This window comes from Schistocerca gregaria, chromosome 8 (genome assembly GCF_023897955.1).
Source record: "Schistocerca gregaria isolate iqSchGreg1 chromosome 8, iqSchGreg1.2, whole genome shotgun sequence".
Taxonomy (NCBI): Eukaryota; Metazoa; Arthropoda; class Insecta; order Orthoptera; family Acrididae; genus Schistocerca; species Schistocerca gregaria.
In genome coordinates this window covers 85,402,150-85,426,866 of record NC_064927.1, presented here as the reverse complement: position 1 = coordinate 85,426,866, position 24,717 = coordinate 85,402,150, and the positions used below count along the sequence as shown (strand labels likewise).

At 43.0% G+C, this 24,717-nt stretch overlaps 1 protein-coding gene across 1 annotated transcript in view; it reads left to right on the top strand.

Annotated features, from left to right (window-relative positions):
* Positions 1–24,717, top strand: part of LOC126285291 (protein qui-1) — a 1,482,105-nt gene that overhangs the window by 356,792 nt on the left and 1,100,596 nt on the right. The gene's annotated exons all lie outside the window — the stretch shown is intronic.

Here is a 24,717-nt window from a genome sequence, read left to right as displayed (position 1 = left end):
GTTTTGGAGAAAATCTAAGGAGCTGTCTTAGGTTGTTTGCAGATGAAGCTGTCGTTTATCTTCTAGTAAAGTCACCAGAAGATCATAAAAGTTGCAAAACGATTTAGAAAAGGTATATGTATGGTGCCAAAATCGGCAATTAACCCTAAGGAATGAAAAGTATAAAGTCACCCATATGAGTGCTGAAAGGAATCCTTAAACTTTTGTTATACGATAAAGCAGTCAAATCTGAAGGCCGTAAACTCAACTAAATACCTAGGAATGACAGTTGCGAACAAGTTACTTAAATCGGAAAAAAGACATAGAATATCTTGTGGGGAAGGTTCACTAAAGACCAAAACATAAACTATTACAACGAGTATAAAGAGCTTGTGCCTCACGGTCTGGCAACAGCGCACTAACAGCCATCTTGCTGTACACCTGACCAGAAATATAGAAGGGGGGCTCGTTCTTTCAGATGCTCCATTTGGGATGGTGTAGATATCGCGACAAGTTTAGTCCACTTACTAAGATGTTCATTTTCTATTTCACGTCGTTTATTGCTCACACGACAATTACAAACTGGAACAATTGCAGTCGTCCTCTTTTAAAGAAGTTTGTAAAGAGGCTTTCATTATTTCGGCTTTGTCTCCCTCATCGCTCCCTTCGATGCTATGATGCCATTATGGTCACTGCGCTTCTGCGGAGACATTATCTAAAAATGATTCAGATTTGCCAGTAAACCATAATGAAACTTTTCATTTTCGAGCCACTTTAATCCCACCTGTCGGGCGGTATTTAGCCCCAGTTTGGGATGGTGGCACTGGAGGTAGTGTAGCCCTCGAGAGTGTTTCCTTGCCGCTGGGTGCTCTGAACTTCAAGGCGCCGTCGCCTCCGCACGTGAGCTGGGAGCCGCTCTTCGGCCCCTGGCCCCCTCCCTAGCTTTGTCCTCGATCTGCTCTTCCGCGTCCATTCCAGCCTGCGAGTGTGTTCTCTCGCGGCCCTGACGCCTTATCTGCGACCGCAACGTCCAGAGAAAGAGGCGGGGACCGGCAAAGCCCTACATCCGCGCCAGAAAACGGAGGCCCCCGCTGCAGGAGCTCGCACACAAGGTAAGCGTGTCCGCTTTCACTCCGCTGAACACGACACGAGGACCCGCCAGTTCTGCTGACTGACGGTCTCTATCGCACCAGGAGCGTCACTTGCGAAATGCCGGCAGCGTGAAAACATTTCGGATCGGCTGCGAATGTGCGCCCGTTTTGTCTACAGTCCTTCCTCTTTCCATTTCTACATGCAGATGAACAGATCAGTTCTATCTCCATCGATTTCGGAAAGTTCTTTATCACACCTTCTATTACCAGCCAAGAAACGGTCACACGGAGCAGCTTCCCAAATATTTATTTGTTGCTTACTTGTCCCTACCAGATATGGACTTAACACCCTCTCTTACACTGGGCGAGGAACAACACATGCCAAAGATACTACAAGAAACATTATAGCAATAATAATAATAATAATAATAATAATAATAACTCATGCTACTATTATAAATACGAAAGTAACTCTGTCTGTTACGTTTTCGCGATTAAATTTGGTATGCGATGGCTTGAGCACTGATGAAGAAGATAGGCTACTTTACAAGGTGTGTAGCACAAGATATTTATTTATTTGATGAGTAGTACCCAAATTAAGGAAAAATATTAACTTTCTGTGAAAGCTATTTACTCATTCACTTTTGAACCTCATCATATTTGTGAAAATGCTTTCATTGGTTCATAATTTCAATGCCATGATTCAAAATAATCAATACCAGTGCTTCTTCAATTCTCGACATGCTTAATCTGTACTTCCACACTAATCCTAGTGTTATTAATTACGACAGGAACTCACTCTGTTCACGACTGTAGCACCCAACCGATTGGGAGGGTGTTTGATATTGAGATAGCTAGAAGCCTGTGGAAGACCATTGGCTGCTTTAGAAAGTTGTACCTTTTTGAGTGTTATTAACATTTTTAAGTATGGTATACGTGAGTGAATTGATGGTAGGCAACTCAAGTGTATAGATTATTTCGTGACAGCGCAAATCCAACGTTTTTGCAAGTGTGGTTTATGGTTCTGAATCCCTACACGACCAGTTGCAGCTGCAAGGTTTTGGTGGAGATATAAGAATAAAACTGGACGCTATGTCCAAGAACTGTACTTTAAACTATTACTATAATCATCGCAAACGTTAAGTCTGATTTAGCTAACAGTTTTAAGAGAGCTCGAGCTGCGTAAGGTGCTCGGATATAATAGACCTCAGAGAAACCTCATGTCCACCGGAACTTGGATGCAGAACATCAGGCGGCCTTAAGAGACACCGAGACATTAGAAGATTCACAAGCCCGTGGCATTTTAGACGCTGAGAATCACAGGTGTCTTACAGCTTCCAAGATGCTTGAAAACTCACAACGAAGGCGTCAGTTAAAGGCTGTACGACAAACGGAGAGTTGTACCTTTGCTTGCGGAACTTGCGAGGCTTCTGGTGAGGTTGCATTTGATAATAATCTATTAAGTAACTACGTTAATATAAGTTAATCGTCATAGGAGAGTGAATCGAAAATGGAGAAACCATAATTAATTAAAATGGAAGAGAGAAACAGTTAGTATGTGTCGCTCTCGTGGCAGGCTCTCACATCCAGTACTAGATGAGATAGAGAATCCTCCAAATTAGTTCTGCGGGAATATATGAATTGAGGGATTTCTAAATATAATAAGAAAATATGCATGCTTTTATATTTAGCATACAGGAAAATAATAGAAAACATTGATGATGTTCTTGCGGAATCGGCACTGCAACGTTTTATATAAATTCATCTTTTCACCACTACATACACAGATATCGCGAAAATTACTAGCTTACGTACTCACCATCACTCAGCATATCAAAACTACTGAAATGCGAGCAAAGCAGCGGGTAACAGCTGGTTATGATAGTAATAATAATAATAATAATAATAATAATAATATTTGCTGCTGATAATGATAATAATAGAAAGTATATTAAGAATTGCAAATTAGTTTCACATTTGTATACATGTTTAGTATTATAGAACCATAAGGAATAATGAAAGATGAGAAGATTGAAATGACAGTGACAAAGGTTGTTAGGAAAGAACAACATTTAAACAGCGAACCGTGCCAAAATGTGGGAGGGGAAAAGTTGTGGAGGAGTGTGTTAGCTGACAGGAGTGAGCTGCTAACTAAGACATGGGAGGCGTGGCTATTGTGATAGAAGGTCGGCCATTAAGTATCTTTTAATGTTTGGAATTTAATTTCTCTTACTTGTTTGGGGAAGATTGTTCCAGTGTCGGGAATCCTGATACAAAGAGTGATTTAGAGACCATGGCAGTGTTATATGATGGTACAGACAGTATTGTACTTTGTTGAGAATGAAATGAAAAGATGGCGTACAGTCAATCGCAGGCAAGATGAAAGTATGGTGTGTCTGTTGTGGTTGCGGCATACCCCTATGATGCATAGTACCAAACTCTGAGACAAACTGGAACGTCCCCTTACAAAACTTATACAGGACTGTGCTTAAACTGACACACAATATTTTTTTAGCGCAACGGAATCTGACTTTCAGTAATCCCTACAAAAGAATGGCCCTGACTAACATTAACCTATACGTTTCACGAATCACTTACGTCAGAAAAATCTTCGTTACTCGAACTACTGCAATACAGCGAGCGCCACTACTGCCAGCTAAATAAAAGATTCAAACTACGGAAGGCACTAACTACTGATAGGCATAGTTAGCGAATGAAAGATTTTAATAGAGAATAAACAATGTATTTACCTTAATAGTCGTAATATATATATATATATCAGTTCATGACATCCATTCTTACAAATTTCAAAACTCCGCCATCTCTCACCCCACATCCACCACTGCTGGCGGCTCACCTCCAACTGCGCAACGCTACACGCCGCTAACAGCCAACTGCCCAACACTACAATGGCAGACAACAATGCAAACCAGCCACAGACAGCACACGGCTCAGCCAGTGATCTTCATATAGAGCGCTACGTGGCGTTGCCAACAAAAAAAAAACCACACAGCCTATTTACAAAACAGATTGAGAAACCACCCTCAATAATCAGGCAATACGGGGAAACTATCGCGCCGTGGAAAATGGTTTATTTAAATGAATATTAAAAGGAGTGGCCCAATTAAAAATGGAAAAAAGAGGTAGCACACAACCATAAATGTGTTAATGGGAGGAGGGATCTTAAGTTTATGAGCAATAACAAATGGTGCAGTTTCTCTCGGTGTGTGAGACTATGAAACCAATCAGAGAAATGGACCTACCCAGACTCCATCACACTTCCCTTAAGACTCTATGTTAACTGTAAATTACGCAACGGAATCGCTATCTTCAAATGCCCTAACATAGTAGTGAATTGCAGTAATGCTACTATATAACTCTGTTCAGTCAATAGAATAAATCAGTCAACTGAAGGGAACTATGTGCTCTTTCAAATAAAAATGCTAGTGAAACATAAACCAAATATTTAAAGTAATAAACAGTTACGAAATTTTGGCATCAACATTCTACCAAAAATAAAGTTAATAGCCAATGACAACTAACAAGATTGACAAACGGCGAGATAGCTGCCGTACCATAACTGCATATTAAATAATTAATCCAATACAACTCGACTGAATACCATATCAAACGATTCTAAGGGATTAATAATGTTTAGCCGAGCTGTGGCAGTGGTATACACCCTATCTAAACATTAACCCTCATCCATTATGCCGTACTGGTGTATAATATAACCAATCAGCTGTGGCGGCAAGTCGCAGAACCGCGAGAATCAGAATCTGGCTAGTCAGGACTCGGTCACCGCCATACGCCCCGACGTCTCGAACTCGCGATCTCTCTCCATCCACAGTCAAACTCGGGTGATGTTACTTTTCCCTCGATGAGCTCCCGAATCGGAAATTTGCACCAATCTGGCTGCAAATGCCAATCAGGAGAAATGTTATAATATTTTGGCAATGTCGCGAGTCACGGGCCAGTCAAAGCGCATCCTCGTCGCTAGCTTGTCCTAGAAACTCCCATCTGATGTCAGCCAGCGATGCATGAATTACAGAGTTAAGGTTAACTTCTGAATTTCCAGAGGCCAACTCAACATGACCTGTTCCCTCAAAGGTCGCCGTTCTTACTGTTGTTTGCCCCATCGTTTCAAGACCTGTACTTTTCCACCATAAACTGTGATGTCCCAGCAAGCACTTTAAACTGATGCCCTTGGCCATCTAAAGAGGCCGACTTAGTGAACAGTACGGGTAAGTTCTGTGACCTTCCGTCAGTGGCCATTTGACACGTGCATGCCAGCACAGACTGGTACTATTGACCCCTTTACTGACAACCACTGAAATTTTACAAAGTTCATTTCCCTACACTAAAATAACGTAATGAGACTTTTAAGTACCGGGTAGTTATAGTTACACTTTCCCAATTTAACACGTTATAGTACCGAAACTAAATACCGTACGAGTACCAACGTTGGTAGCTTTAATATTAATGACATGGGGAACAGAAATAATGCAGAATCAGTTCAGCTGAAACACTTTTAATGTGCTGCTACGATGCATCATACTATTACATACCGGTATCATTACTGCTACAAAAGGGGCACAATACAACAACGATCAGTGTCCATAAGAGTCTGAAAATTCAGGATTGCATTCTACATAGCAGAACAAAGCATTGCCCTTAAGTATGCCGGCTACCTGTCTTGGTAAGCTACCCTTCAGATCAGCACATGTGATAATGTTCTCCTGGTAAACCCTATCTTTCAGGTAGTCCCAGAACCAGAAATCACAGATAGTGAAATAAGGTGATAGTGCCGGCCAAGCATTTGGAAACGATCGACTGATAATTCGATCGTTTCCAGATGTGTTTGAGAGAAGCAGGTGAACTTCACGAACAATGTACGGTGGGGCCCCGTTGTGTACGAAAACTGTTGAGTTGAATGGGCCTCTCTGCTGTAGGCCTGGCGGAGCATATCACAGTACCGCTGGACAGTCACACTGGACGTCTTTGGTCCTTTAGCGCTAACCTGTTCAAAAAAGAATGGTTCATTGATGAACGTAGCCGTGAAGCCACACCATACGGTGACACGTTCACCATACGGAGGAACTTCATGCGCACTGACTAGAGGTGAAGATCCCCACACTCGGCAATTTTGTGTGTTCACCTCATCGTCTGGGAAAATGAGCTGCGACTGTCGGTCTAGGGTCAGCCCTCGTCAATCGGAAATTGTGCTCAGCTTCACCTGCCATAGCAACAGTGATTTCATCCATCTCCTGTGGTACAACCAGTATTCGACCGCTTCCCGGAGCGATGCCCAGTTTTCCAGTTGATTCGTGACTCTTAATCATGCCACACACAGCAGGTGGAGAATGACGACCGTTCCTTTATCCCTCCAGCCGGCAGATTCTTCAATTGCAGCTGAAGCATTACTGTTCCTTTGCTAATAGAGCTTCACCTTTATTGCCTACTCCATTTGTCCCAGCTCATGTTGGCTCGTCAACAAGTGCACTGCGACTGGACAGGCGTATGAGACTATGAATCACGATGACTGATCACAACACCTGGTGGCCATAGTTGGAACTGGACAGTGGCGCTGTGACGCATTGAATTCGTGCACCTCCATGCTCTGGACATTGATGCTGCCAAGTCTGCTACTCGTACGGTAATTAGTTTCTGTGTCATAACGTGTTAGGTGGGGAAGGTTTAACTATGACCACCCCCGGTAGATGCAGCTAAATATTCTACCTACCGCCAGTCGTGACAAGGGACAGACGGATTTAGTGATCAGAAGGAGGCAAACCACACGGTTTGTAAATTTCCAGTGGTCGCTACAAGAATTAGATTTATTGTCTTCAAACATCAATCCTATCCACTGATATATTAAAATAAGTATTGAGAAAAGGACAAGGGATCACACTGCTAAATCATAACCTACGTACAAGTGGGTGGGGAGGGTAAAACACAGTTACATTAATAATTCGCGGACATGGACAGTGACTCAATAACTCTTTCATTAGACGCAGAAAGCACATTTAAGACTGGAGCGAAATCGATAAGATTTCCACAATGCCTGTTAGCAGCAACAAGCTGGATGTGAACCAGTGTCGAGATTAACTTCGCGTCTGAACGCCGTCGTCGGCTGTGACAGTGGCGCCTCATACGAAACACGAGAATCGTGAATAAGGAAGGCGGCAGCAGTAGCGGATGATCATTTCAGCTCTCTCTTTGTCTCTAATGCTCAGGTAGAGACATCCTTCTAACGGCAGCAAGGCTCATCTCCTCAGCCTTCTCATTGTCTTTCATGTCCTGATCTTAAGTTATCAGTCTACTGTATTTCAAATCATAATGTGAAGTCGTTCTATCTGAACCTTTATAACTCACTTGTCTCTTCGCCAGAGTAGGGAGTTGCTGCCCAATGAGCACAGCGATTGCGCATTCCGATAAATTAATAATACAAAATGAGATTTTTACTCTGCAGCGGAGTGTGCACTATTATGAGACTTCCTGCCAGATTAAAACTGTGTGCCGGACCGAGACTCGAACTCGCGACCGTTGCCTTTCGCGGACAAGTGCTCTACCATCTGACCTACCCAAGCACTACTCACGCCCCATCGTCACAGCTTCAATTCTGCCAGTACCTCCTCTCCTACCCTCCAAATTTCACAGCTCTCCTGCGAACCTTGCATAACTAGCACTCCTGAAAGAAAGGATATTGCGGAGACATGGCTTAGCCACAGCTTGGGGGATGTTTCCAGAATGAGATTTTCAGTCTGCAGTGGAGTGTGCGCTGATATGGAACATTCTGGCAGATTAAAAATGTGTGCCGGACCGAGACTCGAAATCGGGACCTTTGCCTTTCGTCAGCGAATGCTCTTCTGCCAGCAAGTTTCAAATTAATTAAAAGTAACTGAGTCAAGTACTCTCCTACTCTTTTCTGTTCCATTATTCTCAAGCCAGTCAATCAGAGACAGAACAATAGAGACAGGAAACTTCTACGCTCCATGACAGGAATCCTAAACTGATGAATGGCAAACAACGCGAAATCTTGAGAAAGAGAGGGTAAGCCAATAGGAACTCTGAGTTCAGAATTTTTTACAAGGCAGGCTCCTATCATTGACGTCGTTATGCAGCGGGATTTTGCTACATATATTGTGTTCGAACGTTTTGAATTACCTCGAAGAGAACGGTCTATTCCCAAGCAGCCAACCCAGGTCTAGAAAACGTCTTTCTTATGAAACACAACTAGCTCTTTACACACCCGAAGTGCTGAGTACTATTTACAAGGGATTACAAATTGATCCTACATTTCTAGATTTCCAGAAGGCTTTTGACACTGTACCACGCAAGCACCTTGTAGTGAAATTGCCTGCTTATGGAATATCGTCTCAGTTATGTGACTACATTCGTGATTTCCTGTCAGAGAGATCACAGTTCGTAGTAACTGACTGAAAGTCATCGAGTAAAACAGAAGCGATTCCTGGAGTTCCCCGAGGTAGAGTTATAGGACCTTTACTGTTCCTTATCTATATAAAAGATTTGGGAGACAATGTGAGCAGCCGTCTTAGGTTGTTTGCAGATGACGCTGTCGTTTATCGTCTAGTAGTTACCGCAAGATCAAAACAAATTGCAAAACGATTTAGGAAAGATATCGTATATGTAAGGTTCGAAAATTGGAAATTGACCCTAAACAATGAAATGTGTGAGGTCATCCACATGAGTGCTGAAAAGATTCCGTTAAACGTGGGCTACACGATAAATAAGTCAAATCTAAAGGAGGTAAACTCAACTATATACCTATGAATGGCAATTACGAACAACTTAAATGGGAAAGAAGACATAGAAAATGTTGTGGGGAAGGCTAACCAAAGAGTGCGTTTTATTGCCAGGACACCTGGAAAATGTAACAAATCTGCCAAAGGGACTGCCTATTCAACACTTGCCCGTCCTCTTTTGGCACACTGCTCTGCAGTTGGTATCCTTACCAGACAGGATTAACGGACTACATGGAAATAGCTCAAGGAAGAGCAGCACGTTTTGTATTACCTCGAAATAGAGGTGAGAGTGTCACGAAAATGGTACAGGATTTGAAATGGACATTATTAAAACAAATGCGCTTTTCGTAGCGGATGAATCTCACGAAATTCCAATCACCATCTTTCTAATCAGAATGCGAAAATATTTTTTGACACCGACCTGCATAGAAACCATCATCCTAATAAAATAAGGGATATCAGAGCTCGCACGGAAAAGTATAGGTGTTCGTTTCTGTGCGCATTTTTAGAAACTGGAATAATAGAGAATTATATTGAAGGTTGTTCGATGAACCCACTTCTAGGTACCTGAGTATGATTTACGGAGTATCCATGTAGATGTAAACGTTAGCTGGTGTGACCGTAGATCCAACGGTGCTTCACACTCCAGTCCAAGCTAAGCGAAACATGTATAGAAGTGTTTTGTTTGGCAATAAAGGACCTCCTACCAAAAAGCTGTGTCTTTCAGACAAAATGTCTCGGCTACCGCCTTTTCTGAACGGGTTGGCGGTGCCTGGTGAACGCCGTTCTGGCCGCCTCCTGAAACGCACTCTACTCAGGACAAAATTATAACTCTGCCGCTTTCTCTTAAGGACGGCCTTATCTCTCGCTATGCAATGTCTTAACTGCTAGAAACCTCCATCGACTATGGAGAGGAAGACGAAAAGCAGTAATATGGAAACAGCCACTGGTTATGCTGATCCATATGTGCAATTACTGAGCAGTGTAACCGAGAGATTACGTTACCAAGGGAATCTGAATATCCTCCTCTGAAATATGGTATTCGACAGTTTCAGAGAAAAATGGTCACATAACAAAAGACCTAGATTTGTTGGAAGGGTTCTGAGAAAATGCAATGCATATGTACAGGAAATCGCAAGTGCGACCAATTGTAGAGTACTGTCCCAGTGCCTTTATCCAATAGGCGAGACAGGAGGCTCCTAACGAGATCAGAGTCGCGCTTCTGGGACCATTGTAAGAGGTCCATGATTAAATAATTTGTTGCTGGCGCACTGCAGCAGATGTAATTTCGATGTATTGCTCACGCGCTGTCTGCGACATGTAAGCTATAAGAGAATCTGAGACCAAAGAGCAGTGTTGACTGCAGTAGGAACTGTGTGGCAGTAGGAGTAAATAGTTGCTAGCAGTCTGGTGTATCGTGTTGGCTGGGCCGGTCGTGTGCAGCGATGGCAGAGCCTGAGCGTTGTAGGATAAGGTAAAAGCAGCCTCGCGCATATGTAGTATTGTTATATCAAGTCCCATGTAAATGTTTTTAAAAAAATCGCTTAATAAGAATCTTTCTCATAAAAAGTAACTTTTGTCAATCATTCATTTCAATTTAAAGAATTTACTAATTTCTCCGATCCATGGTCATCCCGATTATTGAAAAGAAAAATCAGTTCTTTCCTTTTATACAAGACAAATCTATCGGCCAGCATTGCACTTAGCTGCGACAGAAAAAATTTCTTATAGGAGCAGATATATATGCGTTATCCGGCGACCTAATTAAGGTAAGATTTTTCAGTTTATTCAGAATGATGTGTCAGGGTCATGACGCAGCACTGCTGACGTCCAAAATTTACCAGGTTAAATTAACAGTCAATTGTTGAAAGGTTATAAGTGAGTCGCAATTTTATTGAGAGATTAGTCGCATTGTATTTTTGGTAGGTTACGGAATTTATCTGTGGGAGGTTACGCTGAATGTTTTAAATAATTATATTTCTTACTGTTGGGAGGTTACGGAAATTATTTTTGTGGGGAGGTTACACCATCGTTAGCCGTTTCAGCACGTACAGTGTAACAGATTTCCTCGGGAAAATCGAATGGTAGTTGTTGGAGAAAACACAAAGTAGTTCTCACCGATCCGAGTTAGGAAAGTTTAGAGAAACTGTGTTCGATGAATGCTCGGTGGCCAGTGCGCTCCTGCCGTCTCACATTTGACGTAGGGATGATCAGGATGACACAAGACAGATCAGAGTGCGTACAAAGACACTCTGAGAATCTATTTTGCCTCGCTACATACGCGAATGGAACGGAAAATAAAATGGATAATGCTTGTACAACGTATCCTCCGCATGGCTTTCTGAGTAGTTGTTTAGATTTAGAACAAGATTTTGGGACACGAAAGTAGAATCAGTTTTCAACTTCCACATTAACTCCAGTACATTAATTTTTCATTTAATGAATGCACTTCATCCTGACGACAACGTGAATCATTTTGCATCTGTTGTATTATTGAGCTTAAAGCCAAAAGTCATCAGTAATTCCTTTCATGTCTAGAAAACAAGGAGCAGAAGTTTGTGACTCAGGAGGAAACTAACACGGAAAAATTTCAGTATAACAAGAGTGAATACCCAAGGGATTTACAGACATTACATTGGTTACATCAAAGGGGCAAGTTGAAAATTTTTCTAAGAATGAGATTCAAGCCCGGGTTTCCAGATTAGCAAAAGTGCCGACCACCCGCACACAACCACACGGACTACCCTAACATTCTTCCCGTCAGACACAGATCCTCACCCACACCATACACAATCGACATAGTGGACCTGTCCAGAAGCCTTATTACTAGCGGCATCTCACCGATTCCTGTAACAGTTCGATCTCGGTTCTTATTTGCTTCGAAGGAATCAGTGGCCGTCATCGCTGTAATTATATGGGGTGAGGCTAATAAAAGTGTCCCGGAGAACATATTTCCATGGTATAAATGAACGGAACAGAGCAGAGGAAAGGAAATACAATACTAACATGAGTATAGTAGATGTTGAAATTGACCACCATTCGTCTCTTGGCGCTTCTGGATGCTGGCCAGCAAGTTGCTGAAGGTGGATCGCAGCTGACTGCTGAAATTGCTCCACCTCATCGTTATTGCTGCCAACCTGGCCACGAGTCCTGGCAATAGATGCTCAGATCAGCCACCGTGCCACCTCCACATAACTTGAAACATACCGCAATTTTGTCATATGATGACATGATGGAGACCGTGGCTGTTGTTTGAAGACAAATGTTAACCGAAATGTCCTGCTGCAGTTCTTGAAGATTTTTAGGGTTGTTGTGATACACTGGCTTAAGGGCTCCACAGAAAAAAAGTAATCGCACACTGATAGATCGGGTGATCTGAGCGGCCAACTACGGCCGCAATGAAACTGACCTCTGCTAACAACCCAGTCAGGCTTGGAGAGTGTGTAAATCTTGTAAACCATGGTGTGGATCACGTGACGGGCTTACATGTGGTGTGCACGTCACGGGGTTTGGTTATGCATACAGGCACGTAAAATCTTACACACGCGTTTGAGCCATTTTTTATTTTATTTTTATTTATTTAATTTTTTTGCCCGTTCTTGTATATGTGGTGTCTCTTTCTTAGGACATGTTTGTAAGTACAGACACCATTTTATCCTGCAGTCACTATGAATCAAGACACAAAGGAATTAAACACATTAGGTGTCAGTGGGCATTCATTTACATCAACGGGGTAAGTTGAAAATTTGTGACAGACCAGGATTCGAAATTGGGACTACTGCTTTGTAGGCAGATGCGCTGGCTACAACGTCATCCGGCGATGGCTGCCACTGATTGCTTCAGAGCAGATGTCTACCAAGTTCCTGGTTTGCAGAACTCGGAGAAATGCAAAGTAATGAAGCTAATGAGCATGTATAGTACATGAGTTGTGTGTGATATACATTGAGAATTTGGGTCTGACTGGAGGCATGCTAAGGTAGCCTCTGCAGTTGTGGAGAGCACTGTGCACGTGTGGTGGAGTGGTCAGCACCATCTTTCTAGTAAGCAGGACACCCGGCTTAAAATCCTGGTCCGGCACAAATTCTCAACTTTCCTCATAGGTATAAACCAATGTCTACTAGCAGCTAATGCCTTTAATTCCTTTGTGTCTTGATTCATAGTGGCTGCAGGCTCAACATGGTTTCTCTTCCTTCAGACATGTCACACAGAACAGACACCACATATCTAACGAGAGTGCTCTAAAGTGCGAGGGTCACAATTTTCGGTTTTTGATTTGTTGTTTTTGATGATACACAGCGTGAACACAAATTCACGCTCCTGAACTTCAGAGAGCAGTTACTTGCAGACTACCAACACATAAGTGTATGTACCTAAATTTTGTCCTGAATGGATTTCAGATTGAAAATGGATAACTCAAGCAGTGTAAATGACATGCGTGACTAACATTCGCATTCAAGATATATCTGGGGGCGAGTGTAGCACACGGTGGAGTGTGAAGCAATGTACGTATATGACGCAGGTATGCCCAGTTTATAGCTGATTGGCACATACTTAGAACAGCTATGAATTCAGTGATAAAAAGGGAGATTGAAGTGTCATGTTCCGTTGACAACAAGGTCTATAGAAACAGAACACGAAAACGGATTAGGGACGCAGGGCGAAGGAAATCAGCCGTAGCCTTTCAAAGGAAACATCTCAGCATTGTACTTGAACGGTTTATTTGGGGAACAGGAAAAACAATAAATCTGGAAGGGTGGAAGGGATTTACCTAGTGAGCAAACAAAAGTTTAGAAAAGATTAGGAATTATGTACAGTCTGGGTAGTTTGCACTCCGGTTCTTCCTTTTTTTTTTTTATTGCACGTCTCGACTTTTATGACGTCATACCTTCTAAACTAAGTGTAATACAATCATATTATTTTGCACGTATATTTAGTGATATGTATGGCGGCATGCAGCAAAATGTGTTGCCAATAGTCAGTACTAAAGAAGAAGTAAATTAAAACGTCATTCTTCATGCTGAACTTTTACTACATAAACAGCGAAAATGTAACAGAAGGGAAAAACTTTTATCTATTAATTATTTGTGGGAAGTGTTAACGAGAAAAAGGTTCTAAAAGGTTTGAAAGTACGTGTAAAGTGCGTTGAAGTTGGTAAGATCTTTGATTCCGAAGTATTGAATGAATATAGTCCGAATAATACGAGCGCCAAGAGTTACGGTGTTCCGAGTAACTTCAGGGCTTGACGTATTAGGTTTAACCTTTAAGGTAATTTATACCTCCTAAAGAACAGATTATGACAGCATTTTAAAATATTAAACTGGGTAAATAATTGTAGGAAATACTGAAAGTCAATTTCTTTTTCGCCCGTGGAGAAGCTAGATGGGCAGCCTGCAACTTCCCTGGCACACCGTTTAACCGTTTACTAATCTCAGACTCTCACTGCCATCAACATTAAGTTTTTACGGCAGTGAAACTTCCTGATAGATGTCGCACTGGAACTCTAGCCGAGAATCTTTGTCTCGCATGGGTAATACTATATCTTCCGAGCTATCTGGGACGACTCATGACCTGCCCCCCCCCCCCCCCCCATACTATTACTTCCGACAGCACCTCATCTCTACTGTCTAAAATTCACAAAAATTCACCTGCACACTTTTCTGACCTAGCGCTCCCGGAAGAAAGGATATTGCGAAGAAAAAAAGTATGCATCGTCAGAATGGATTTTCAGTCAACACGAACGGTGCACTGACGCAAAATTTCCTGGCGGACGTGATGTCTCTGATGATTAGTCACTGCGCTTCTTCTTGTACCTCTATGTGCAACCAACCCATCTCTAAACAGATTTAGGTATATTAGTAATTATTCTCGTAGAGTCTCTGAGATATTTGTGTGTTTCGATAAATTGAGAATAGTCTGGAATCATGCGCTATCTCAACTCGACACGTTAGGTTTATTGCATAAACAACATAAAATGAACACTTTAAGTAGTTACAGAACTGGAGCATGTCGCGTCTGCCTAATCCAAAACGCAAAATGCGACAGCCGTAATCTGATTCAGAACGACGAAAGTGAACGAAAACCAAGAGCCTAATTTAAAGATTGGTTCACACTAAGCCAGTAATGTAGTCAGGTAGCAAGTGATTTAATAGCTCTACTTCGCAGCTAAACGGCAAATAAGTAAGGGCTCGTTCACACACTATTTTGCTGGCAGTTCAGTGTGGCAGTTGTCGACTGTGGACTGTAACATGTTCCGAAGAGGGAGGGCTTACCAGGCAATACGGCTTGCAGTAATGGTTATACTAAAAGAGGTGGAAGAAGAGATTGAAAGTGTAAGGAGAAAGAGAAAGTGGGTATGCAAATGGATGGGCAGAAAAAGATTTTCTTGGAGCATTCAACGTGCTTCTGAAAGAGCTCGCAGCTGCAACACTTTTTTCTGAAAGTCCGAAACGAGATAGCAAAGACGGCTGTGAAGAAGGCATCAGCCAGTTGCACGCTGACCGACTTCTCTCCAGGATGGCAACGCTACGGCAGCGCCCTCTACGCCAAGAGGACATTAGCGCCGCGCTGTCCGATCGCGGCCCACTTCTACAGCTGCATCAAGATTAGGCACTTCATGACCAGCGACTCACGAAATGTATATACTGAAGAGATTTCTTATTGTGCCTATCGCCCTTTACTTTCGACGCATCTATGTAAACCTCAGAGTTAAGTATTGTCGTTTTTCGTATTGTAATAAGAACTCATTAATACTGTTTGTTTGAATGTTATCTAGCGGCCCGAGAAAGCAGGTTTCCTAGACTTCCCATATTCGATGATTGGGCGAGATCCAACAGGTTTTTTTTTTCCAGGATTCCAGTACACCATGTTATTCCTTCCTTTTCTGGCAACACAAACCTGTTTTTCAACATAATATCCTTTAAGTGCGACTGCCTTACGCCACCTTAATGGTAGGGCGTGTTTGCCCGTATCGTACCACTGTACTTGTCGACGTGGGAGCCAGCAGCTTGCTGCATTAATAACCTCCCCATCATACACGCACTACTTCCGAAGGAGTGTACCTTTCGTTGAGCAAAAAAAATTGATGTCGACAGGTGCGACATCCGGTCTACCACAGTTCAGCGAAGTTCTGTGAGCTCCTCTTAGATGCAGTCTTCTGTGAGGCCTTGCATTGTCATGCAGGTGGAAAATTTTCAATTTTTTCTTGTATCGACGAGCACGCCGAAGTCGTTTCTTCAGTTTCCTGAGGATGGCACAGAACACTTCAGGGTTCATCGTAGCCCCATGAGGGTGGACATCAAGCGGAATAACCCCTTCAGACTCCCAGAAGGCCTTCTTCATAACTTTAACAGCTGAGGGTGCTGTTTTGTACTTTTTTTTCGGGGACGAAGTGGTGTGGTGCCATTCCATGACTGCCGTTTTCTTTCCGGTTCGATCTGATGAACCTTTGCTTCACCACCTGTGACTAATTTCGACAAAAAGCGTCACATTCAGCCTCGTAATCCGAAATCAATTCCGCACAGATGGTCCTTCGAAGGTCTTTATGGTCTTCTGTTAGGCGGCGAGGAACCCAGGTCACCTTCGAGTACCACAGCTGGTGGTCGAAAGAGTCTGCACTACCAACAGAGATATCCAGTTGCGCAGCGATGTTATGTTTGATTATGACCCGTTGATCACCTCCAAGGAGAGCGTCCACACGTTCCAGCACTGCAAGTGTCACAGCTGTGTGCGGTCGGCCAGCACGTGGGACAACGGACACGTTTGTGCGACTTTGTTGCGATGTGAGAGACGCCCAACGACATACTTTCCTTTTGTTCACTGTCAGGCCTCCTCCGACATTTCGTAAGCACTTATGAATATCTACAATGCTCTGTTTTCCCGCCAAAAGAAGCTCAATGACAGCTCTTTGCTTGGAGCGCACCTGCGATACAAATGCTACTTTGAAGGCTACCATCTACCGAAACTTCATTAAACTACAGGAGCTAAAACAAAAATATCCGACGAAGTCTCACAACAAATTCCGTACTTTTTCAGTATGAGTTGGCCGAAAAAAGGGCTACATTACCTATTGAACACTCCTCGTAAACTGCACGCAGGGTGTAGTTGAAGCATGGCGGCACAACCCTTTCGAATAGGGAAACTGACTATTTCTTTATTACTTTGACAAGTTTTTGGTTCTATTTATGAAGTGCAGAAAGAGTTCATCAAGCCAAGGACTGTAAAATCGTCTCGTAACTATGTTTTAGGCATTTATGACGTTATTCATTTCAGTATCGTATATTTTACAGTAATTGTTGTAAGATGAAATATGTTTTTAAAACAAAACTTTATTGCACGACATCAAATGATATCTTAATAATCAGATGTAATTCCTGAAGTGGCAACGCCTATTAGAGAATTTGTTGAGTTCTGTGACGAATGAGAGGTGTGTGGTCGAGTCTTGACACTTCCTGTTTTGAATTTGATTTAGCATGTGATGCGTCCCCATTGGATGAGGTGAGTGTCTCTGCCACGCTCAGTGCACTCTCTGTGGAGTTGTCACATTCTTGACTTTGAGCATAACGTGAAGCAAACGAATCGTAGTGTGGTTGATGATCTCCATTCTCGTTGGCTCAATGGTGTTTTGTAATAAATGCTGTCGGCGAATCTTGTTTAGATACAATTGTATGTGCTCATGCGCCTCCATAACCAATGGGAATGTTCTACGTAAAGAGAAACATACTTCATTATTGTATCGTCACTTCAGTATGCTAAGTTGTTCATCCACTAAAACCCATGACAGAAAGAAGACAGCGGAACGAAGACAGGCAATAATGCGCACTACTAAACAGACGGCGTTCACATGGGTTCAGTGGCTTACTGGATAGGGACGACTAAACCGGTTGACTTACTAACTTTACTAAATAATGTCGTCGCTTCACTAAATTACACGTCTAGCGTGCACCAAGCTTAAGTGTGAAGGCCAGCACATATTCTCGACGAAGATTTTGCACTTGATCGAGCACCAAGCAGTTTTAACTGCAGTGTTATTCTGTAACTAGTACCGCCAACTTGCAGTTGATATCGAACTCAGTCAGTGCGAAATGAACAGTTTACGCATACTGTACAAAAAGTAGAAGTGAGAGTCAATGACATGGCGTGAACGCAAACAACGAGAAATGAATATTTGAAGGTTGTCGGCCATTTCGGTAGCTTCAAAGAAGAACGAATCAGACCACGGAATGATTGACAAAAACGACATAATACTCTCCAGTACGTTTTTTTTTTTTTTTTTTTTTTTTTTGTAAGCTAAAATGGAATCTACAGGAATTCGGTGCACGCAACAAGGACAGTTTCCAGTGTACTTCAATTCCAGTTCCACTGCAGCAGACCAGATAATTTTGTTTTCAATCTCATCCAAACCACTCACTGTATTGAAGGCTTCTATTCGGATCATCCTCGTACTTCAGAGCGCTAACTGTGGATAGCAAACTTGAAATTTGGAACCAACGTAACTGTTCGTATCTCCGGCAATTGTTCGTAGTCACCCAGGTATTTGCTTACACTAATCATGAAAAGCCTTTTCGCATTTAAACTACTCTCATAGATGAACAGTTGTTTATTTCTTGGCTGATAAGTAACAGAGACGTTCTAGTCTATCTTTGAATCACTTTGAAATCAGACAGTGGAAAATCCAGGCTGGAATAATGACAGTATGATGGAAAAAGGATAGATTGCTACTCACCACATAGAGGAGATGTTGAGCAATAGACAGACGCAATAAAATGACTGCTAAACATATGATAATTCGGCCAAACGGCTTTCTTCTACAGTAGACAACAAGTACACGTTCATGAATGCACAACTCATACACACGTGACCACTGTCTCTGGCCACTGAAACCAGTGTGTATCAGTAGTGCTTTCGCGAGTGTGTCCGTGTTGTCCACTTTGGAAGAAGGCCGTTTGGCCGAAAGCTCACATATTTAGCAGTCATTTTTTGTGGCTATCTGCGATTCAACATCTCCTGTAGATAAGAAGTAGCTATCTATCCTTTTCATGATATCGTCTTTGTATCTCTTTAGGGTTCTAATACGTGTTCTATTATTGCACTCAACTTTTGCTTTTAGGAATATCCAATACACCCGATATTGCTGCTCTATCCACTGGTCGCAGCACACGACAAGAGCTCGCGACTATTTGCTTCTAGATGAGAGTTCAAGCACTGCGAGTAAAAAATTTAATCACCGTCAGGACGGTATTACTGTGTAACACCGCCTCTAGATAAGATAACAAATTAAATTTGGAGGGGTAAAGAGTCCAGAAATTTCTTCAGAATTGTCACCCTTGGTTCAGGCAACTCATTAACAATTAGATCGTGTACAGCTACAAAACAGTGGGTATGTCAGTTATTACAACTTTTCACACGTTATCTCAAGTTGTCCCAAGCATTCTCTACAGGATTAAGATAGTGATACTTAAGACCTGTTGAGGTGTGACAGTGCGACGTAGTGTTCGTCAAACCAGGAATGAATGTGTGCATCTTTGTGAATGTGGCTGTCATCATCTTGAGAAACTAGAATGTCCACAATATACTTATCATGAAAATGTAGGAGAAAGGACCACCCTTCATCAGCGAGAATATTGAAATAAGCATCGCAGTTCATGTTGATGGTAATATGAATAGCGAATCACAGTACGAAAACACACCAATATGCCACAGTACGATCTGCAGCCTCAACTACTTTCTCGACACTCTGGGGTCGAAACGCTTCATTGTGTGGTTAGTGCATTCAGGGTCTCGTAATGTTTGAAAAGAGGCAACACTGCGTCTCGCCGGACAGCACTACATGTTCTAGCCAGCTGGTGTCCTGTTTCTTTGTTGTTTGGGCCACTGGAGACATGGAACTTCATGCGCCACTGTGAGCCATGGCCATTTGCGAGATACATGCCCCCAAATGTCCATTTCACACAGTTCCTTTCGCAATGTTGGTTTGGAAATTGGTTGAGATGTAGTTACATTCACAGACATTCCTGTCGAGTTTCAGAACGTTTCACATTAACCAGCATCGTTCCTTAATCTACCTCAGTTTGACGCATATGTTTTTATGATCAACGGACCTACGCAATTTCTCTCAAAGGGTGTGTTTAGTGGACAACCTGTATTTATTCTGTAAGACAGTTCCAGGAAGGAAATCAGTCATCATGGTTACTGCTCCGAGTGGCAACCCCTATTGCGTAGACTACCATCCAGCCACGATTGGTAAAAGGGACGGTATACACGGCGGGCGAAGCTAGTACGACAGTAAATCAGCGGCCCTCTGCAGAAGTTGCCAACGGCGAAAGAGTGCGTTGTACGTCACTCTTCGCGTCCAGGTAATAGTTCTTGGCGTGAACAGGCAACAGTACAGATCTGTGCTATCGCCCCGTCGCATCAACTGGCTCAGCTGGTGGATTATCTACCGGAGCGTTCCACAGAGTTATCCACTTGCGAAGGTCTTGGTGAACTACCATCGTTGACAGTGTTTACAACAGGATAGAGTCTGCACTGTGCAACTTCACGCAGTCTCCGAAAGGTCTGTTACGGACTTCCACTGTACATACATCTCGAAGTTAAGTATTTGTGTTGTTTTAAGAAGATTGTGTCTCTGTAAGAAAGCACGGTGACTACACTGTTGAGCCAAAACATTATTACTACCTACTTAACAGGGTTTTTGTCCGTGTTTGGAACGAAATGCATCATTATGCTGCACATCAGCGATCAGACAGTTTGTTGGTAGGTTTGCGGAGGTATGTCGCAATAGATGTGTACGCACAGGTCATGTTGTCGGAGTAAAGGCCACTGATTTACGTACGAGGTGACGGCACCAGATAGCGACCCAGATGGGATTCATACGATTTACCTCAGGTGAATTTGGTCGCCGAGACGTCAACATGAGTTTTTTATAATGCTTCTGAAACCACTGCAGCACGGTTCTGGCTTGGAGACAAGGACAATTATACTGCCGGAAGATGAAATCGCCGCCGGGGAAGACGTCAGACACGAAGGGATGCAGGTGGTTGTCAGCTGTCAAGGAGTCTTCCATTACTCCCACCGGTCCCATGCAGGAGAGGAGAATGTCTCCCGTAGGATAATACTGCTCCCAGAAGTCTGCGTCCTTGGAGCACTGAACGTTTCGAGCCGACGTTCACCTCGATGACGACGCATGTGGAGAACGAACACCTACCTAGTGAAGAAAAAATGTGATTCACCTAAAGAGCTGACACGTTTCCGCCGATGGAAGGTAGAATCAAGATTGTTTCATGCCCACTAAAATCTCAATTGACGATGTCGTTGAGTCAACATGTAAACACGTAGTGGCGATCTGCTGCGGAAATCCATGTTTAAAAATGTACGATGATCGATGTGCTCCGAAACACTTGTACGTGCACCGTCATTGAGCCCTTTCACCACAGATGTCACAGATCACCATCTATCTTGCTTTCCAAAACACACAAGCCTCCGAAACTCACGTTTTGTAAAGAATTGTGGACGAACAACCAGCTAGCGCCTAGTGGTAGTTTCTACCTCTTTCGTAGATGCTGACAACAGTAGCACGTTTCATTCGACTAGCTTCGTCGTTTCCTACACACTCGTTCACAGCCTGTGCGTAATAATAATATGCCCTTTGTGAAAGTCGCTTATCTCAATGGATTTCCCCATTTGCAGCCCATAACTTCGCTATGGGTGTCCCCGTCCTTGTCTGCTCCGCGTACATAGATTTGTTACAGCGTCATCCACCCGCAACACCAGAAGGCGGCATCCAGCAGTGCGGTGAGAGTGGTCATAATGTTTTGGCTCTTCAGTGTATATCAGTACTTGTGTTTTTAGAAGACGTGGCTGACGCAGATTTTAGGGTAGTCGCCCGGTAACACTGACAACAGAGGCACAGCAAGAGAGCTGTTATCGATTCACACGAAGATGGTTTAAATGGCTCTGAGGACTATGGGGCTTAACATCTGAGGTCATCAGTCCTCTAAAACTTGGAACAACGTAAACCTAACTAACCTAAGGACATCACACACATCCAGGCCCGAGACAGGACTAGAACGTGCAACCATAGCGGTCGCGCGGTTCCAGACTGAAACGCCTAGAACCGCTCCGCCACCGTGGCCGGCTCACACAAACATGAAGAGGCAAGACGACAGTTGTGATCCTCCGTCGAAAGTTTCTACACATTTTAGCGCTGCAGTCACTTGCCGGCACTGTTCGCACAGTGGCAGGTTTTGTGCGCACGTCGTGCAGACACAGCAGGAACCAGAACGGCCAGCTTCCCATGTCTGCTCGCGTGGCGTGTGTTTTCTGGTCAGACTGAGGCCACCATTCTGCTGACCCGTGTGACCGGCGGTAATCACCATTCAGAGTATTAGCGGCGCCGTGGGCGGCCGAGCGAACCCGTTCCTATTACCGGCTCCCGTGATGACATCAGCGGCCGCCGCGGTCGCTGCAATTAACGACATCGACGGCCAGCGGCTGCTGCTCGGCGCCACGCTACTTTCCTCGTCACCTGCAACAGAAACATTTGCCTGAAGCGTCAGTTGAAGAAATTAAATTTGAATTAAATTTGAATTTTTCCGTACAAATGATTGCGAGCACACTAACATACAAACAGTCACTCCAAAGATTGTTCTTAAATCAGTGTAGTTTGTTACTACAATGTTAGTTGCTCATGAGCATATTTCTGTTACAGTGTTGCTAGCAGTAACCACTCCCCCTCCTTGTATAAAACTGGTCCATTTTAAGAAAAGCCAGTTTCCCACACATCTCAATGTTTGACATGTCATTTCCCGAATTTCCAGTCGTAAGTTTATACAATTAAGATGACACCTTCAGTGCTGTATGTGAATACTGTCAGAAAATTGTGTGCAGATAAATTTAATAATTAAAAAAAGGCTAATTCTTAAATTTTACTGTATGAACAGTGGGAATGTAGTGAGCGATACACTTCCGTTAATTACTTCATGCGTCGGGAAGGGGGTGCGGTGTAATTATAAAACGGGTTTTACTAATGTAATGTTATGGAATGATGTTCCGCGCCCGGGTTCCCGAGTTCGATTCCCGGCGGGCTCAGGGATTTTCTCTGCCTCGTGATGACTGGGTGTTGTGTGATGTCCTTAGGTTAGTTAGATTTTTCTTTTTTTTTTGTCATCAGTCTACTGTCTGGTTTGATGCGGCCCGCCACGAATTCCTTTCCTGTGCTAACCTCTTCATCTCAGAGTAGCACTTGCAACCTACGTCCTCAATTATTTGCTTGACGTATTCCAATCTCTGTCTTCCTCTACAGTTTTTGCCCTCTACAGCTCCCTCTAGTACCATGGAACTCATTCCCTCATGTCTTAGCAGATGTCCTATCATCCTATCCCTTCTCCTTATCAGTGTTTTCCACATATTCCTTTCCTCTCCGATTCCGCGTAGAACCTCCTCATTCCTTACCTTATCAGTACACCTAAATTTCAACATTCGTCTATAGCACCACATCTCAAATGCTTCGATTCTCTTCTGTTCCGGTTTTCCCACAGTCCATGTTTCACTACCATACAATGCTGTACTCCAGACGTACAGCCTCAGAAATTTCTTCCTCAGATTAAGGCCGGTATTTGATATTAGTAGACTTCTCTTGGCCAGAAATGCCTTTTTTGCGATAGCGAGTCTGCTTTTGATGTCCTCCTTGCTCCGTCCGTCATTGGTTATTTTACTGCCTAGGTAGCAGAATTCGTTAACTTCATTGACTTCGTGACCATCAATCCTGATGTTAAGATTCTCGCTGTTCTCATTTCTACTACTTCTCATTACCTTCGTCTTTCTCCGATTTACTCTCAAACCGTACTGTGTACTCATTAGACTGTTCATTCCGTTCAGCAGATCATTTAATTCTTCTTCACTTTCACTCAGGATAGCAATGTCATCAGCGAATCGAATCATTGATATCCTTTCACTTTGTATTTTAATTCAACTCCTGAACCTTTCTTTTATTTCCATCATTGCTTCCTCGATGTACAGATTGAAGAGTAGGTGTCGAAAGGCAACTGCCTTGTCTTAGACCCTTCTTAATACGAGCACTTCGTTCTTGATCGTCCATTCTTATTATTCCCTCTTGGTCGTTGTACATATTGTATATGACCCGTCTCTCCCTATAGCTTACCCCTACATTTTGCAGTATCTCGAACAGCTTGCACCATTTTATATTGTCGAACGCTTTTTCCAGATCGACAAATCCTATGCACGTGTCTTGATTTTTCTTCAGCCTTGCTTCCATTATTAGCCGTAACGTCAGAATTGCCTCTCTCGTGCCTTTACTTTTCCTAAAGCCAAACTGATCGTCACCTAGCGCATTCTCAATTTTCTTTTCCATTCTTCTGTATATTATTCTTGTAAGCAGCTTCGATGCATGAGCTGTTACGCTAATTGTGCGATAATTCTCGCACTTGTCAGCTCTTGCTGTCTTCGGAATTGTGTGGATGATGCTTTTCCGAAAGTCAGATGGTATGTCGCCAGACTCATATATTCAACACACCAACGTGAATAGTCGTTTTGTTGCCACTTCCCCTAATGATTTTAGAAATTCTGATGGAATGTTCTCTATCCCTTATGCCTTATTTGACCGTAAGTCCCCCAAAGCTCTTTTAAATTCCGATTTTAATACTGGATCCCCTATCTCTTCTAAATCGACTCCTGTTTCTTCTTCTATCACATCAGACAAATCTTCCCCCTCATAGAGGCTTTCAATGTATTCTTTCCACCTGTCTGCTCTCTCCTCTGCATTTAACAGTGGAATTCCCGTTTCACTCTTAATGTTACCACCGTTGCTTTTAATGTCACCAAAGGTTGTTTTGACTTTCCTGTATGCTGAGTCTGTCCTTCCGACA